Below are 20,550 nucleotides of genomic sequence, written 5' to 3' on the forward strand. Positions count from 1 at the left end.
ACAGGCTTGTCATGTCAGTGAAAATGATCCAAATATAATCAGTGTTTAAATAGTGAAAAACATTAAAAGAAGAATGGAACAGAGGGAATTTTTCTGCAAACTGTGAAATTCAACAGATGTGTTAAATGTTATATGGTAGCACCTTTAAATGTAAAGTGAAGTGAATTTAAGAAAGTCTGTAAAGGTTGAGAAAAACCCCATTAGCCCTCAGACCCTCAAGGGGTCTGAGGGCTAATGTAAATTCAATCATTACTCATTTATTATTGGGAATTACATTCCCAATATTGCAGTTTGAAGAATTACATTCTTCAAACTGTATGCTGAATTGCATGTTTGCCTGTGGACAACTCACATATTTTTGCATATTCAGTCTTCCTGCAGTGCACTGACCAAAAGTCTCAAGGTAATGATGGCCTGGCAATTGGAAATAATTGAAAGCATACCAACTGATCACTCTCTCGAATTAAAACCAAATTACAAGGTTCTTTCTTTTGAGGAAATTATTTGAAAATGATTTGGAATTTAGGGAGCCCTAAAGTAAAGAATTACTGTGTTTTCTAATCTGATACCCCTATCTGCTGGACAGTTAAAGATTGGTTCGGTTTGGGCACACATACAACTTGGTAGTCATGCACAGTTGTGTTTCATGTCAAAGCCTGAAGTTTAGTTGACCCATCCATCCCAACCTCCTTCCTCTACAGACTTTTTGACTTCCATTGTGAAGTCACTGTTTCCTCCTTTACACCCAAGAGAGAAGAGTTATAATTCCAACTGCTGGCAGAGAACAGGAGGTCAGCTGAGCATAAGTGTTTCTGCATTTTATATATTTATGAAACAACTGAAGCTGTTTTCTTGAGAGGATCGTCCCAGAACTTGGGGAAATATATGAATGGGAAAAGAATGTTTGCTGTAAGCTGTGACCAAACTAAAACTGTCTGCTTTAGAATAGGTAAACAGAATGTTCACAATCTAGATGAAACAGATCAGTAACTGTGTGTATATACTTGAATGTGTGTGTGTGTGTGTGTGTGTGTGTGTGTGTTTATACCTGAATGTGTGTGTGTGTGTGTGTTTGTGTGTGTGTGTGTGTGTGTGTGTGTGTGTGCATATGTGTACTGTCATATCCAGGCAATATGATGAGAAGAGAGTCTGAAGTGAAGATCACAGCAGCCTTCAGGCCAAACATCGGAAAGTTAAGTGACACTGGGGGGAGATAGGGGATACCCTGGCTCTGTGTGTGTGTGTGTGTGTGAGAGGGAGAGAGAGGAGAGAGTTATACTGTACACAGGCCAAGAAGAAGCCTTGTAGAGAGACAGATTACTTGTGGAGAGGATAACTTTGAGATAAGAGGGACACTTCATGATGAGAAAATGGATGTTGGAGAATGGACACAGCAAGAGAATGACAGAAATTGGGGATAGGCTTGGAACAAGGAAAAAATAGAGTCCTTCTCTGAAATGAAATTTATTGTCCTGGGTGGCTTAGCAGCAAACCAGGACCCTGTCACACCTCTGCAACACTATTTTGTTCCCCTCTCCCACACTACCCCCCATCTTGGTTTTTATGCTGCTACCAAGTGCTCCGGGGTGAAGAATAAAGAGCAAGAGAGATCCATCAGCTCTTACTAAAAAGCCTTGCTGGCTCATAAATAAAGGAGGTGGATGAATTAGGAAGTTAAATCACCTTGGGTTGTTAATGTCACAGCCTACAGACAGACATGAAATACTTGCAGTGACTCTCAGTGTTTGGCTGCTCTGCTCCCTCCTTCAGGCTCTGCCACCGTGACCATATGATGTGGTGTCATAGCGTGACGTATGAGTGGGTGTGTGCATCACTCTATTCTTGGTATTTTGAAGTGTGCATACATGTATTTGAATTTATGATCAGACTGTTCCCTGCCCTTTATATCTTCCAGTGTAGCTCTTTATGTTGTCATGGTAACGATTGTGTTCCCTTGAGCTTTATTCAACCTACATGTCGTGTTTTTATTTTTGTGACTTACACTGGAAATTACACAACACAGTTGATTACACAATCTCACTAGAAGGACAAGTGGCTGTTCTGGAGCTTTTGATCATATAACACGATCTTCCTCAGCATCTCGCTCAGCCTCATTGTCCTCGAGTCCTTGAAGTGCTCAGAAAAAAAAAATGGGAATTTGAACATCGACAACTGCGGGACAACTGGGTGAACTCCATTTTCTGAGGAAGATCCTATGATATGATGAAAACTGACAGCACAGGTCCCAGATTTACATTTTGGTAAAACTGTTCAGTCAACTTCTGTTTTTATGGACAAGAATTAACTTTAAACCTCAAGTGTGTTGCATGTGCTTTAAGTGTGAATAAAGAGCCTAAGAGCTAAGAGGTCAAGCTAATGAGTCAACAACTGATTAGTTTCATTTTACCCTGCCCTTTTGTTGCATACAGATGTGAACCTGACTGTAATTCTAAAAAAAATAACAGAAATTGTCATTAACGTTGCTTGTTAGCCTGATTCAAGTTGTGCACAAGAAAGAAAACAGTCTCTATTCAACTTAGTCTCTCTTTTACAAACACACACATTTATTGCTGCACACTAGAGTATAGCACTGAGGAAAGTCTTTCTGTTTTCCATTCCCCCTGTCCTTTCATTGTATTGATTTGTTCTTTTACTGTAATTTCTGCCAAAAACTTCATACCAAACCTGATTCATACCTTTCCTCAGTGTAACCACTCTGGCATAAAAATTTGGACAAAACAGAGTCTGTATTGATTTGCTGAAAACACAATTTTTTCCATTAGTGGATGCATCAGGATTTAAAGGTTGGTTGACAACAACAGTTACAGAACATGGAGGCAGCACAGTGCATTCTTCACTGTCTCAAACTCCTGTGAGAAGTAACACTTTCAGTTTTGGTATACAGTAGTGTTTAATGTAATTATCACTCCACCCTGTGTCAGAAGTGTGCAGAGATTTCAGTGCGGAGGAGAGAGATAACCAAGCCCACAGCCTGTCATCTGAACCAGATAGAGCATGGCTAATGCACACAGGAGGATCAAAGCTAGCCCCTTCAGTAACATGGAGCTATTTCCAGGGTTAGCTTCAATCCTCCCATCATGGTCTATTAGAGCATGTTAACATGAAAGCCATAGCATGGGACTCTGCAACATTGTTAATGTGTGAGCAGTAGATTAAAGGTCTTCCTGCACAGAACAACATGAGGGTATTTACAGTAGCATATGATTATAAAGGCTAGCATGGCCCCTGTTCTGGCATTTTCAGTTGTAGTTTCCCAGAGGCTAACAGGGTTATACACAGGGGGCAGAGATTCTGTATTTCTTGTTCATTGAATATCATACACATTTCAGAAGCACAGTAATATCAAATCTGAGGTGTCTCAGTAGAGCTCATGCATGAAATCTTGTACTTATCCGATTTGATTAAAAGCAACAACACAGCAAGAAGGAATTTATAAGAAATGTGTTTTGCAAAAACTTTTAAGTAACTTTCAAGTAAAACCTTGGAATCTAGGATTACTACAAGTACAATGACAGAATATTTATCAAACCAATATAGTTTAGCTCTGGCCGCTGTGCAAGAACAAAAAAAAAAGTAGTTAGAAAACAAAAGTTGCCCTTCTCTGCAACCACCTTATTAAATCTGACCAAATGCTTCGGTGGTTCTCCCCATTTGTTTCCCTGTCATGCATCTGTTTCTCTATGGTTATTATGATTCAGCGGATAGATGAGATACAAATGAGATGAATGCTGGCCACCTCTGGCATTACCTGCAGGTAGCATTGTGTGTGTGTGTGTGTGTGTGTGTGTGTGTGTGTGTGTGTGTGTGTGTGTGTGTGTGTGTGTGTGTGTGTGTGTGTGTGTGCGTGTGCGGCTGTGTGTGCGGCACATACCAGTGGGGAACCAGTGAAATGAACTATCCTGCTGGCTGCTCGAGTGTGTGTTGAATGCGTGAATATTAGTCTGAACACACAGACCTTCAGTATTGGACTGTTTGCTGAGCTCCAGAGACACAGAGTACATAGACAGGCATATGCCAATGCAAACTACATGAACCAAAGAATGAGAGACAGTATTATTCTCCCTGTTGTTCTTCTAGGCCAAAAGAGGCCCAGGCCATAATTCACCGAATATTGAACTTTGACTTCACAGATCATTAATTGCTTCCATGTAAATAATGTAGCATGGTAAAAATTGTAAAAGGAAAGAGTCAGTCAGTCATTCTGAAGCACTCATTTTGAAGCACAGTACAGTCCCACAGCCATCCATTTAAGTATGCATCCTAAGACAGAAACTCTAAATCTTCTATTTAATATTTGCTCTGAGTAGAGTTTTTGTATTGCAAGCTACAATTCCCAGAAGTCAGTTTGGATCAAAAGACATTAGCGTAATGGAAGATGAGAACCACAACTGAACCAAACCACCTTCTCAGAATCAGATATGCTTCTCAGTGATCGCAGGTGTCCATGTTGTGCCAGGGGGGGAGTGTGAGGACACTGGGGAAGGAGGGAGAAAAGGTCACTAATGAAGGAGGACTGAAGGGGACAACTGCTCTGTAGTCACATCCCTGTAACGAAACAAAGTAAGACCTCAGCATTTCAGTGACAGAAAAGTTGTTACTTACTGTTCTTTGGCCTCTTTCACTTTGTCATTGCCATAGAGCTGTGTCTACATTTGTGTAGTGCTGCCAGAAACCTGCATTTGGCACAGGGCCCATTTTGTTACTATTTTAGAACAAGTGCATTTGAATGTGTGACAAATCATATTCATGAGTGCTGATCTCTGACCAGGAGCTTATGTAGTGCACTTAATGCAACATTATACTGTACCTGAGCATAAAGGGAAAAAAGGACTAAAGAACAACTGCTATTAAGCCTGTAACAGACCTTGCTTTAGGTTCAAACTTTATTAAAAGACTTTGAACCAAACATTTTGTGTTACTGTGCCACTGTTCACGGTACTTAAGTAATATTGGCATTGACATTGACATTTTTTACTCTGCTTTGTTAATACTCAACTCAGGTCATTAATGTCATGTGATCACCTGGAGAGGTTGCTTCTTCTCCGCAAGTGGTCTCAGTTTGTCTCCTTTGATTTGCCATTGGCTACCTGCGTGGATGGAGAGGCATGTTCCCACTTGGACTGATGTGATTACCAGATTTATACCTCCTGCATGTTTATAAAGGTGGTCATTGATCACCTCAGCATGCTTGAATCTAATTGGCACTGTTGCCAAGAATAATTCGGTTCAAGTGCTGCGGATTCTGTGGTAGCTCAGTGGATTTGGGCGTTATCCCACTGAGAGTTCAGTGTTGTTATACATTTTAAATAAACGAGTGCAGTGCCTATTTAACATATGCCTGTTGGTGCTTGGCCTGCATTAATCCAGCTCGCAGCTTTCTGAAGAGTATCATCCAAAAAATATTATACAATTTAAGGGGAGAAATGTCCTACACACAACCTCCATTCCAATTGTGCCTTGATGATGACGTAGAAAGTGCTGTCACGACTAAATTGTCCTGGTGCTGCTCTGCCCCCGTACTGTGGTTCTGCCTTTTTCTTCATGTCAAGTAACATGTAGACAAGCAATGTTTGACACTTTCTTGAGAAATGCTAATCCAAAAAAAGATCAGAATCAATACAGTACTTCATCGAGTCCTCAGAAATACATTCACAAAGTTTGAAGTCAATTGGATGAGCAGCTGTTGAGAAAGTCAAAACACAAACAGACAGAGAGTTACTGTGTGCGTATCAAACAGTAAGTGCCTAAGATAATCTGGCTGTCAAAGTGTCATCTTATCAAAATGTATGTGTGGATAGAATGAAGAATTCAATTGGCACATATTAAGTGGCTGCTGTGACTTAAATACCAGTGAAAACAGTCCATGCAGGGTTGACAATAAGCAAGAAGCAGTGTAGGCAAATGTAGCGAAATTTTCTTTAAACAGTGTCTCAGAGCTTCATTATTTATTTTCACTTCTGTAATTAGTCACAATCAGCAGCAGTATTCTGTAGCCTGGAGGCAGAATAGCCTCACATCCACTCTGCTTTTTCCTTCATTAACACCAGAGCACAGTAGATACTCAGAGTCTCGCTGTGACTCCTACAGGAAATTTCAGAGACTACGCTTGACTCGTCAGTCTTTGTCATCTGTCCGCCGGCCCTCTGGCATCGTGTCCATCTGCAGCTTATTAGCAATTCTGTTCCTCAGGATCCACTGCAGAGTAACAAGATTATACACATCAAGGTGGACCCACTGAATGACAGAGAGGCTGATGCAGAGGGAAGGAAGACATGGGACATGAGACTAACACTGCATGTGTGCTGAATTTAGTCATGATATGTTCTGGTCAGTTAACTTGTCACCTAACAAAGAGCTGGTCTCACAAAAATAGACACTGTTTAGAATGGTAATCTCCAATAATAATCCAGAATGTGATGCAGCCATGTCTGGTCAACGTTGGGGGTTAAACATGAGTGGACAGTGGAATAAGTAACACCTAAATACAGTCAACTTTTGTAATTAATTAATGAGTCGTATTAATAAAAATTTTGTGAGCAAGCTGCTTATTGAGAAGGTGCACATGAGCATCACAGTCATTAAAAAATCCTGCTCAGCTTCATCTTAAACACACACTTTTGGCTCTCTGTTTCATAGTGAGATTTTCCATGCCATCAACCGAAGGATAGAAAATAAATCCCTGTCAGTCAGAAGCTAATGGCTTGTTACAGAGGTTAGGACGTGTTTTTGTTTTTGTTTTTTGTTTTTTTGTTTTTTTGCTGAGGGGATGGCGTGTCTGCAGGGGAAACTGGGGATTTGAAGAAGACTGAAGGACAGAGGCCGTCAAACACACCTTTGTTAATAAAAGTTAGAGAGAAGAAAGCACAAAAAGAAAATCTCTCTGCTCGGATCCCAACACTACAGGTCTCCTTGAAGGTGGGCAGCTAAGTCAAGGATTTAAGTGGCTATTTTCTGTCATTTCAGTAAAATGGCTAAGTCAACCTCCAATTAGTAGAATGTCATCATGCAGATGCTCTGGTCCTGCAAGGTGCTCTGGCTAAATGTCAGACTTTCGCTTGCAAAACGAGCCTCTGAAATACCTGAATGAGTCAGTGTTTTGGACTCACTGTTGTTAGATTTTGTTGTGCTGGTGCCGTGAATCTATGCAGGGATTTGTACAGCTTGTCAATTACTTGTGTGTGTCTGTGTTTATTTGTGGGAAATCTGTCCTCACTTCAAGACAGTCAGTCAGTCCACTGGGACACAGTGGAGCCAAGTCTGCTCTCTGTCTCTGAACAGCTTATTATAAATCTTCTCAGTTACATCCACAATATACAACCATATTTCTTGCACATTAATTCAGTTCTGTCCCGTCATCCCTTCAAAGGCTTTGTCTGTTTTGTTTTGTTTTTTTAAGTTTAATTTTTCTATCTTCCCTTTCTTCTGTTCCTTACTTGCTCTTATCCCACTCTCCAGTGGCACTCAGTGGTCAAACAGACTCACACCTCGGGGAATTCTACAAAAAATATATTTTTTTAAATTCCGTCTGTCTTGTTTTATACTTTTCCCTCTGCTCCCTCAAGTGTGGGACGGAATATTTTTAGTTTCCCTTCTTTTATCTCCTCCTAAAGCAGCCTTTGATATCACACAATTAAAGGTGATTACAGAACCATTCAATTCAGGCTGTTACTGTCCTTTCAACAACAGACACGCTGCATAAACAACAATCGTCGTCTTGGATAGCACTGAGGATCATCTCACCGTTTGTTTGAGAAAGAGAAAGAATTTCTGTTTCAAGGTCTCATAGATGCCAGATTATTCAAAGGCTGTAAATATTCAGCATTGTCTTGAGTGCACTAGAGTCACAATGCATTACAAACAACATCTAGAAAGCAACAACTTGAGTTAAAGTGTGAACAGTAAAGGTGATGAAAAACATTTCCACAAATGAGAGCTTGAATAAGACATGAGGAGGTGAAAGAGCAGTAAAGAAGAGAGTTGGCTGGGGAAAACAATGGAAAAATGGTACAGTAAAGACACAATGTAGAAAGATCAGTGGTTTCCAGCCCCAAGGCAGCGGACTAGTACTGGCTTCGGAAAGTTTGCTACGGAGCCATAAACAAACACAAAACAGCATGTGAAAAATGCCGAATGATAAATATAACTTTATGTGTTGTGAGTGTATTTTCACTGAGGCTGATGAGAATATTGTTGGTTTAGTAATGGAGCAATGGACAAACTGAACAAACTTTGACCTGGCATTGGCACTTAATGAAAAGTTAAGGGAAGCTTTTACAGTTCATCCCGAGGAGGCATGAATGTGTGTACCAAGACATTTCACTTAAAACCACAAATTTAAAGCTCGCTGTGTCACCCATACAAAAAAAAAGAGGATCACCAAAGTCAGAAGACGTTGTCCTGTGGGGACAATCGATGTCTTTACAAAATTTCATCTTGATCTGTCCAGTTCTCAAGACATTTCAGTGTGGACCAAATAATGGACAATTAAATCTTTACACTCTTTAATGAACACTTCATCTATGAAGTGTTTACTCTGAAGTTCAGAAACATGAGAAGATATTGTGACTGAATATCTGGATATATTCAACATTACTGTCATGTACACGGTGTCTGATCTGGTCAGAGTCGGTTTTCAGAACAAACAGGCAACAGCTGTGCTTAAAAACCATCCCCTCAGTTCTATAATGGATATTAGCATCTACACACAGTGCTTTGATCTACATACTAATCATGATTAACTGATGATTAACTAGCTCTGAAATCATCTTCAGCCTTTTCACAGCATGTGTGTGAGTGTGTTGGTTTTCAGTGGAAATGAATGAACAATGGTTCAAAGTTAAGGCGTCTTTGATCTTTGTCAGCTTGGACAACAGCCAGCTGGGTGTTTCAAATTAAATTCCTTTTTAAGCTCTTCATACTTCAGAAAACTTGTTGTCTACTTCATAGTTTTAATCATTCCTCTTCTGCTTTTGCTTTCTTTCTGACTTTTTGTTGTTCCGTCTCTGCAGGCATCATTGTGTTTTCGGTTAAGGGATTAAAATATGAGAGTGTACCAAAATACCAAGCAGTTTGCTGCATTTCAAAACAAATAAATTAACATCTTATACTGCTCACATAGGAACTTTACACAGGTCCATTTGTAATGTATCAGCATTTCTAATATAAATCTATAGTTTGACCTCAACAGTCTTGACAAAGATGCTAACAACACAGGAAGAGAAATGAGGAGGGGATGAAGGGTGAAATGATAAAGTTGTATCTCCCTACACCCCTACACAACCTGTGCCTCTCTGCTGTCTCCTGTTCCTCTTAGCAACATTAAATCAATTATGCTATTAACTGGGAGTAAGCGTTCATTTCAAGATGCAACCATTGCTCCTGGACATGGAGCCTCAAATGTCACTGAGTAGCAACAGCTCATACAAATAAATGGGAAAATAGACACAGCTTGTTTTTCTCATGTCAGTGTGGCCACTGTGCTCTCTCCCGCTTTCTCTTCTTTCTCTTAGTACAAGCACAAGTACAAACTGGAGTATGCCTTCATAAATTCTCTTTTATACACAATGCACTGTATCTGAGTGCTGTTGTCTCTGACCATCTTAACTGTATGTGCTTTCCACAGACGAGTTTTGTTACATGCTTTGCTGCAGTTCAGTAGGTGCGTTTACATAATTAATGCCATGGCTTTATTTGAACTAATTCAATTCCCTATTAGCTCTGACATTTATCTAACAAATTACTAGTGTTACATCTTCTCAAAAGTATCACTCATTGATGCTCTGAGCCATGCAATTGTTTAATCTCATTTAGTCGACTGTGCTGTAATTAACACAACATTGATGAAGGGCCCTGTAATGGTATCATACACAGAATACTCTATATTTCAACTCAGAACAAATCGACAGCCGAAAGTAAATGTCATGCAACAGCTTTGGAATTTACTTGAATGTTTCAATAAGAAAAATGTTGACTATCATCAGTCATCCTATCACCATGTGCCTTGTTACTTCTTCAAATGCTTTTTTACAAAGACGATCATAAACCGCTGTTTTCTGCTGGTTCTTCACTGTTTTCTTTTTTTCTTGGTTAATAATTTTTTTGTCTGCTGGTTTACATTGTTGGGGGATGGGTAATGCGTTATGCTCAAGTGCCAAATCAGCACAAATGGATAGGAAAAGTTTATCAGCCATCAGGTGTTTCTGAGTATAATATTATGCATGTAATTAAAAAGTCTAGTAAAACACTTATTATTAGCCTATGTTGCTGTGTTGCTTGCTAGGCTATTACACATTGTGCAACAATATTGCATTTTCTGTAACTAGCTTACACAATATTTGTTATGATTTCACACAGTGTCATCATGATAATGTGTGTAACCTGCAGCAAAACAATGACAGTCTCACGAGCATCTTATTGATTTTGTTAACTGTCATTGAGGTGACATCATGAATGTTTTCTGTGATGGTATTGACTAGGTCCTGAGCTTTGAAAGGGGATTTTTCAGTGTTGCAGGCTAACTAAAAAGACGTCTATATTGTGGTAATATTTTGCATCTATTGTGATATGAGTCTTTTGGGGTTTCTAATGCCTACAAATAAAGAAGATTGTGTGGTTTATTTGGTTCCTGTTTTGAAATTTTGATAAATTTTGCAGAATGTACCACCACTATAAATTCTGTGAGTAAAATTTAAACTAATGCCTACATGCTCTCCATTAGGAATGCCTGTGGCAGCATCCCCATTCCTCATTCCTCAATGGAAAGAAATGGAAATGAGGATCCAAACACTGAGTGAGACTGGGTTGAAGATGGAGGGAGGTGCTGACATGACTCAGGCAACAGTGGTGAGAGAGGCATTGATCGAGGTGAGGGATCAAACCAAATACCCTGTGATAAACACTGAGGCCCAGTTCATTTAAGAGCAGGTGGGATCATACAGCTTCAGCATCCGTACAGCGGCGTGGTTTGACCTCTTGAGCCAGATCCAGCATGTGAGCAGGCTGACACAGTCTCCCAGTATGAATGTGGATGATGCAGTCAGTCTTTTCAGAGACAGAGACAAAGACAGAGAGAAGTATCAGCAACTACAGGGCAACAAGCTTTGTGAATGCACAAATGTCTGAGGTCCACAAAGCGGCACTTCTCACACAACTCATTTGATGAACTTTTGAGTGATGCCCTGTTGATTATGCAACAACAACATAAAAATCTTTCCCTTCAGGAAAGATTTTTCACAGTGGAAAATGTGGGGAAGACGTTTGGAGTGCTGTCATTCTCTCAAATGAGGAGCAATGACAGAGCAATGTGAGGCCCTTAGTAAAAACACTGCAGTATAAAGAACAGTCAGACTTGGATGTCAGCGAGCTTGCATACTAGCACAAGAACTGAAGAACTTGCCTGACTTGCCATTGAAGACCATGACCCTGCTTGAACTACAAAAATTCAGACACGAAAGAGAGCTCTCAGAAATTGTCATACTCTTCCAGTGACTATTTCAGCTTTTCAAAGCTGAAGCTCATCACAGAAACTCCCTAGTGGCCTTGCTGTCATCACCATTAACCAAGCTTGAACTGCCACTGAGGTCCACAATGAACAGGAAGGAAGAAGACAAGGGGAAAGTCACACCTCCTATAACTGTTTTATTTATCGGGGCAGTATGCGTGTCTAATCTGTCGTGACAGTGATTTTTGTCTCGGTCTGTGAGTTTGATACTTGTAGAGAACCAACGAGGCGGCTGACACCCTGCCCGGGTTGTGGCTGTTGTAGTTTTACAGATGGGACAGAGGTTGTGTGACTGTGAAATCTCCACCTGTTCACCTCAGTAGCTGATGTGATGTCTCTTACTGCAGCACTGGACGATCAGGAGGCAGCGGGCTGTTAGTCAGGAGACTGCTGTTAGATTTTCAAATATATTAAAAAATATATATACTTCCTTTCTACTTTCCATGTCTTTCTGTTTCACTTTTACTCTCACTGTTGGGTTTCAACTCCCAATTTTAAGGACTGTGTCACCATGTGAAAGCCATATAAAGTGTAAAACTTACTGCAAAACATCTGTTTCACATTCTAGTTTTCCAGTAATCAAGAGTGCAGATGTAGTCAGTGCATTGTCATAAAATAAGTAAATAATAATAATGCTCAGTGGAACATATTTGTTTTGTTAAGATTGGGTATGGCTGCCATCTACATATAGAAACCTAAACATATTTTGAAAGCGTTGTTGAAATAGTTTTTTGGTTAGAGGGATAATAATAATATCTATTGCACTTAATGCCTCCTAGCAAAAACTATGACTTCCATGATGTTTGCAAGATGAGCCATAGCCATAAGCCTTGTTCATGGAATCACAGGGGTAAATATTAAAATTAATGATGGCTGAATTCCATTAAGCTGCTTCAGTTTCAGGGTCCCAGAATCGTTCATGCAGTCTCACTGTCACACTGTCATGGTTTATTGGGACTTGAATAGAGCAGAGTCGTGAATAAAACATGTTTTGATTTGGCAACAATTGCAGCTTGCACACAAACTACACGGTGGCTTTAAGCTAATCTGGGGAAAAACTGGCTGTGTAGTAACATTATGGCATGTTCATTTCATGTGGTATGGAAGGAAGGAAGGACATGGCATGTCTATTTGTTTGCTTTTTCAGGCACTTACTGTATGTATTGTAAAGCAGTTTTAAAAAAGAAAACCTGCAAGACCAAAAGTGACCTGCTGCAGACCCATGACGGATGAATTAGCTAAGATAAGCTGAACTTGGCGGAGGGTTAATTTAACATGTTGCTAAAGATGGGGAACGATGAAGGGAGCTCACTGTGGCCTTATGTCCCACGGGGGATGAAGAGGAATAACTAAGTGAGTCAGACGTATTAAGTGGAGCTTTCAGAATAATCTGAACATCCCACTCATAATTATAACTTGGATACTGATGTAAACTCTATCATTTAGAAACTGATAATTGACATGAGCACAGGATCAGTGCTCAGGCTTATTGTTATCGTGTTTGCATCTGACAGCCACGCACACAAGGTGAGACATTTTCTTCCGTTTATATAGTATCTTTTTTTTTGAGTCTCACATCCTTCTCTCCCTTCACGTTCCCCTGGCTCTGACTCGTGTATGTCTCTGTCTTATTCTTAATTAGCATTTCTTACATGATAATGAAGGTCATGTCTGCTTAACTTTCTTTTTATGTAAACTTTAGTTAATCAGTACTTTGTGTCATCTTTCCAAAACTAACTTTTCCTTCCCCTCCTGTCTTTTATTTTATTTCACCTTGTCTCACCTCTTTTATCTCCTCTGTCCGTTTATCTTCTGTCTTTTCCCTCTTACTTCTTTCCTGTCTCATTTTATCTGCTGTACATCTATTGACTCCTGTCCGTCTCCACTGTGCTAACTTGAGTGCACAGCTCCCAGCCACCAGTACATCCACTTATCTCCACACAAACACATACACACGCACATGCACACATACATACAAGATCCTATTAATATGACAATGCTCTCATCACTGAGCCCACTGCAGCCCACTGAGTGTAGCGCATTACTCCTCGGCTCTCTTAATTCATCATCTCTCCTCATCTCTCTTCTGTTCATCCTCCAGTTAAGTGGAGCAGCTCCAGATTGAACCCCTCAGCAACTGTCATCTCTCGCTCTTTCTCCCTTCAATTTTCTGTTCACGCAGCATTAAAACAGTGTATCAAAACCATATTAACCCACTGAGACAGACCCACAGCTATTCCAAAAAAAACTGTATATCATTTGGAGGGATTTGAGTAACTGGTAAAGTGATGAATGCCCCTGGTCTATGCTAAAATTTGGCTCACTGGCTGTTGTTGCTGTCTCCTCTGTTCATCCTTCACTAAAAAAATAAATATAAACATAAATAAAACAGTTTCACACTGAACCTCTCCATCACTTGTCACTCATTTTCCTCCATGTCATAAATTGTTGTAGGTGCAGGGTTTCATTAAAACCATATTAACCCCCAGAGAGAGAAAGGGAGAAACATGCCAGTGACTCAAAGAGGTCATCCATCTCCTGGGTTTTCTCTCATTTTCACTCCCTGCCTCCTCAGACAGATAATTCAATACGTTCAGAGCAGGACAGAGAGCTGTTCCTTTGCATAATTTTATTAAGCAACATTAGAAGTGCTATCACAGAGGTGACAAGAAGGAAATGGATTTGAATTATAACCTAATAAAAGAAGGCATCAGCGGGAGAAAGGTGAGACTGTGTGTGCCGCGTGGTGTCACACTAACAACACTTGTTCTCTGCCCCTCAAAGGCAGAATTTACATAACCTACTTACATTCCCATTATTTCTCTAGGGGGTGGGGTTGGTTTTTTTTTGGTTGTTTGTTTTTTTTTTCTTTTCAAACCAAACGCTTTCTTACACATACCTATTTCTGTGATGCTGTTAAAGTGGATTCTGGTGTGGTGCAATTTGCTTTGCATTGCATCCCATGTACCAGAAAATTGTCTCTTTTCATGTGTGCGTGTATACTGTATGTGTGCAGGTTTTAGTCTGTGTTGTTATATCAGTTTAATCTTCAGGGCTGAGACATGCTGCTTTTCCAGAGTAGCCCAAGGTGAGATGCACTAGGCTGGTGTGGGGATACTCACAAGCCCTGAAGCCCTCTGCATTTTGCTGATTATGTAGTTATTTTAGCATCATTAGACTGTATCCTCCAGGTAGTACTGGGGTGGTTTTCTGCCAGTTTTAAAGCAGCTGGTATACGAGTCACCACCTTGGAGTCAGAGGCCACGATCATGTGCTGGAAAATGTAGGAGTGCCTCATTTGGTTTGGGAGTAAGTTGCTGCTCCAGCTGAAGGTCTCTCTGGGTAGTTTCTGTGGATGTTCTTTATGAATGAGGGTAAGATGGATCATGAGATCGACATGATCCATCGTGGATTGGCTGTGAATGTTGTGGTCAAGAGGAATTTGAACCTGAAGGCGAAGTTACCGATTTACCAATTGACCTTCTATGTTTCAACCTATGGTGACTGACGGAAAAATTAGATTGTAAAATTCATCTGAAACATGCTTCCTCTGCGTGGGTGTCTGGGCCTATAGCCTATGGCAGGCATTTCAAAAAGGGGTTCGAGTGGTGGGTGGCTGCTGCTTCAGGTACCAGTGAGACATCAGACACTATTTCATCTTTGTTTTTTGTTTTTATTTGTTTCTTTGTTTCTTTGTTCACGATAATCACAAGGTAAACATTAGAAACATGTTGTTCATGTTACAAAGTAATATACCAGGATGTGCATATGCATAGTGACTTGTTGAACTGGGTTTAACCTTTTTGCCAGATGATCCTGCGCTTTGTTTGCCTTTTTCTTTATGCTGAAACCTGTGCTGTGTTGCCAAACTGGCCTCATTCAAATGAGGAAGGGGGGCTGTACTTTTTTATTGCAGTCTTAGTGACAAGGTGAAAAGAGCTTGCATTACTGCTCACAACCGAGGACTGAAGAGCACCGTACCAATGCAGTAAAAGGGACAAATTGAAGTGGTTAAGCCATCTAAAGAAGATGCCTCCCAGACTGTGAAAGGGAGACCCCTGGGCAGGCCCAGAAAATTCTGGAGGGATTACATATGCCACCTAGGAGTGCCTCAATTTTCAACAGGAAGAGCTGGAGAGAGTGGCTGGGGAGAAGGACCCCCGCTCTGTTTGCTATAGAAAGCAGCCCAGCCGCTGTTTTACACTCTATGGGCTGCAGAGAGACTGAAGCGACTGATACTGTGCAGAGTAGGTCAATCAGAGTTATGATGAGAAGGTCTATTCTGGGGTGAGTCATTGCTGTGAGCGATAGCATTGATTGTCAAATGATTGCTCCCACAGCATCCGCTCTAGCTTACTTTGATGTCTGAGGGCAGTGGTGTTGTGACAGCACATGCTGACTTCACATCTGGGTCCCGCTCCTCGTACGTGGATAACTGAGTTACCAGTGGAGTTTGTTGACATTTTGGAAAACGCCCAGGATTTTCTGTTCCCTGAAGCGAACTTTGGTTTATCTTGTTACCAGAGCAGCAGCTCAAATCTTCAAAGTCACAGGTTTAGTCGACGTTTAAGCTTTTTATCCATCCACAAACATTTTCAGATATAAATGTCCCTTTCAATATAAACACTCTTGTAGATCAGCGTGTTAATATTATTCGACAGGTTTTCGGAGAACAGCAAGATTCTTGTTTACATGAATAACCTATATAATGAGACAAGTTAAATACCTATGTTGGTCAAAAAGCCCCCGAGGTGCCAAGATAAAGATTGCTGCGTTTGTTTGATCCAACTAGAAACAATACAGAGCAGTTAGCGTACACAACAAAAAAGCAATTAGGTTTAATAACAATCACATCAAAACAGGTCAAATTAACCATGTCTGAAAATCATTGGACCATTTACATTGATGTTTATTATTTCATGTTGGTGAGGATTTGTGATTTAATCACCAAATATCTATAGATTACATCCCTGTAAATATACTGACACCATGAGAAGGTGGTTTTTAAAAAAAAAAAAAAAAAAAAGAAAGTTAAATTAGTTAAACTAAATTATCTTTGTCCTGTTAAATTATTTTCTTTTGACAGCAATTTATTTTATTGTAAATTTTTCAAAATGCATAAATCTTTTAAACGCACCCAAATATTTTTGGAAGCTAAGGTAACATTTTCGTAGCTGCTCAAACATTTGCTGTATCTGTAACATTCTGCATTGGCTGTGGTATTTAAGATATGACATTTTTTTAGATAGATAAGCTATAAACATCTGAAAAATTTTAACAAGTAAAACTAGCATTTCTTAAAATCATGGTGCAGTGTTTTATAGCAAATCAGTCAGCAGACAGCAACATCAGGTTCTCTCAGGAGGATGTCAGAGGAAACAGCCTGACCTTCTGGGACTGTGTGCCGCACATTGGAGATGACAGAAGCCTTAACATTGAAGTATACAGAAAGCCCACACGCACAGATCAATATTTACTCTTTGATTCTCACAACCCACTGGAGCACAAGCTGGGGGTTATCAGAACCGAACACCATCAGGCCCAGAACGTGCCCACAGGGACAGAGGGGAAGAAGAAGGAGCAAAAACACATTTGAGGACAGCAGTGTACACACTTTGGCTAGAGAGGACTGATTTGAAAGAGGAGTGAAAGAAACCAGCTATGTCAAAATGGAACGACCACCACTAAATAGGGGAGGTGGTCTCTGACGCCACTAGTCAGCCACTTAAAATGTAGATTTGAGATCCCTCCCCAGTTGTCTTAACACCTATTCACACCATTCAATGAGTCAGGTGTGACCTCTTAAGATGAGAGGATACACGTCTCCAAGAACCTCAAGCAAGTCCAGTTGTCTTAGAATAGTACTGAGAAGTACAATGATCTGGATGACTGAGAATCTTCAGTTAGCTGGACGGAGATTAAAAGATCATTGCATTGACTAACGTGATATTAGCCTATATTAAGTAGACAGTGTATGAGAACCAGGACCTTCTTCCCACCTCATCATTTTTAATTCTGCTTGATCCGTCCTTCATCCCTTTCTCTGGCAGCTCCAGGCAGCAGAGATGGAGTGAGTTTGTGTGTCTTATTGTTTGTCGTGAAAATGGGATTTCAGCAGATGGATGGAGAGATTCAAGAGGAGAAATGTAATCTAAAGGGAGCAGCACAGAATGGATGGATTGTTATGGCTGTACAGACTTCCTCACAGATGGGAGAGTTGTGGGATGAGTTTCCCACTTCAATACTTCCACAAAAACAAATTTTGAAATTATATTACAATAAATAAAAACTTAGAACAAATACTGTTTTATCTCGCCAAATGACATGGGATGCTTGTTGTACCTATTTTGTATTCATCATTGCTGCTGCCAAGTTTACGATACAGTCGTCCCATCCGTGTGAGTGCCGGTTTCTTGTTTTTCAAGTTAGTCTGAAATCAAAATTGGACAAAATATCCATCAGAGTTGTATTGTTTAAGAATTTAGGTGCTCAAACAAATCACTAAGTTCTTAGATACTGTTGAAAAAAAACTTTTTCTTTCAGGCTGACAATATAACGCCCCAGCCCAAGACTCAGAGATTCTTTGCTACATGAACACAACTGCAATCTGTAGATGGAGGATATGTGTGCAAAGCAAATATACAGAGTGCAAACTGAACATGAGAGACTGAAAATCACTCTTGTGGACTAAACTGATGACAGAATAAACCTGTGAAGAGAGAGAAAAAAAATTGAACTATAATGTGGCATTTGGAATAAAAAGCAGACATTTTTTTCCATCACTGGATCAGAACACAAATATACAAGGAGGTTTGCTAGATAACTAGATGATTGTGTTTTTGTAAACTTTTCAATTTATATTGAAAGCATACAACAACTTTCTGCACTGTGGCTCCTTCAGAAACCTTTTAGTATTCAGGCTCACTGATCATGTCTGTCTGAATCTCCACATCACTGATCTTCTTCTGTGTAGAAGGAAGTTTGCAAGTAAAATATTACCATCGCTAACGAGAATTATTCCAAAAACTACAAAATAAAGAAAGGAAGAAAGAAAGAAAGAAAGAAAGAAAGAAAGAAAGAAAGAAAGAAAGAAAGAAAGAAAGAAATAAGACTCAGGTTAAAGAAACATTGAATAAGGTTGAATAATGGAGGAAACAGAGAGTAATGCTGCGTCAAACAAGTATTTTACCATCTTGACTGCTGCCTAATTAATTCAACTCCATGTTTGATCAGTGGAAACTGTAATTATGCGTCTGGTTTGCTCAGAGCTTGGCTGTGAGTGTTAAGGAAGTGAATGAGTATGTGTATGTGAAGTTAAGAAAGATCTCTTTCCAGATCTGGGACTATGTCAACAGCATTACATTGGTTTCCAGTGTGGCTTTCTGCTTTACTCTTATCTCAGAGCTTTCTGTTACAGCTCACTCTTGACAATCACAGCCTTTTAAAGTTAATACTTCAGATATTAATTTCAGTGGTAAAAAGCCGTTGTTGAGTTGATTTTCATACGCACGAGCTCAATGAGCTGAGCTAAACTCATTAAGTCAAAAGTCTGCTTGTTTCACATCAGTCTCTAATCTCTCGGTTGCTTTTTCTTCCTGGCAGATGTCTTTAATATCCAGGCTTTAGTCTCAACATTCTCCCTAATTAGTTTTAGTATTCATTCACTGTCTCCTCACTCATTCTCCACCTGATAGACTAAACTTTACAGAAACAGAAATTCATTTCTCAGATTTTTCTTCAATCTACTCTGACATTTAATTGCTAACTCTCACCAGTCTTGGTGTTTTTGTCATTATTCTCCATCGTGCTGTAATGAGATTGATGGAAAGGTAGAAACAAGGTGAGGCTCCCCCATTACTCTCTCTGTCCAGTCTTTTTACTTTGATATTACACCATCTGGAGAGAATGGCAGACAGGCAAATAAAGCTAGTATGCAGTGCAGATGGATGTTCACTTAGTCACTCACTCCCTTTCTCAGTCCAGACAACTTCCTGCAGTTTTTCTTATCTATTATCTGACTTACCCTGCCCGTAAGGGGACAGGCCGGAGCATGCTGGGATAACAACGCAGCAGTTAAACTCTCTCAGACCTTTGCACCTGTCAGCTCAGCGCGATGGGACCCGCTCTGTGGTTTATGGTGGGCGGAGACTGGCAGTCTTGTTATGAAGGCATGCCTTCCTCAACAGCAAATCTCTCTACACACAAGGGACATCTCTGTGCTTTTACGGGAATGAAGGTATTTCTAGGTTTCCACCTTCACAGATTTTTCCACAGATTTATTTTGTAGTTTTTCTCAGAAGGTCATAGAATACAACTTTCATGTAGAAGCTCACAGTTTTATCTCCAGTGTACAAATTGCAACAGACCCACTGACTGCTCATGGTTGTATATATCATCTCTCTTGAGTCATTAAAATACTCTATTAGTCTACAGCACTGGATACACTAATGTATTAGTTCACATTAATCTCTTTAGCCCCATTTGCATTAGCTTTCTTCATCCTCTCTGCTTATTTACTAAGTGATATTTGTGTTTTGTGCTCTAAAAAGTAATGTGTCAGTGTTTTAGCATTATCAGCATAACTGTAATTACAGCAGTAAAATGTGTAAGTGTGGTTCAACCGTCGAAATTGTCACTGGGGCTGATACAAACTCATTAGGCCATGAAAGTCTTTTTCCGTTTTTAAAGTTAATTAGATGTTCAAATTGGAGCTGTAAAGGTGAATGGGTTTGGATCCTTTAACTCTGCACCCTTCATCAGCTCACAGCAGCCAAAGGAAACTAGACATTCACAAAGCAAAGTCAGCCACTGAATGGGCCAAATCCCCTGACTAAATTAAATTTGTCCTTGCAACATTGTCTGACAGCCGCACAGAGCTCATAGAAGGACGGATTATATCCCTGCTCTCCACTCCTTTTCCTCCCCTCCATTCTGTCTGCTCTCTTATAATGGAGTGTCTTTGAACCCATGTAATTAAACATTTGCCTCAACTGCAGCAGAGACATGCCCATCACCATTCACACACACAC

Source organism: Toxotes jaculatrix, chromosome 10 (genome assembly GCF_017976425.1).
Source record: "Toxotes jaculatrix isolate fToxJac2 chromosome 10, fToxJac2.pri, whole genome shotgun sequence".
In the NCBI taxonomy this organism is placed as follows: domain Eukaryota; kingdom Metazoa; phylum Chordata; class Actinopteri; family Toxotidae; genus Toxotes; species Toxotes jaculatrix.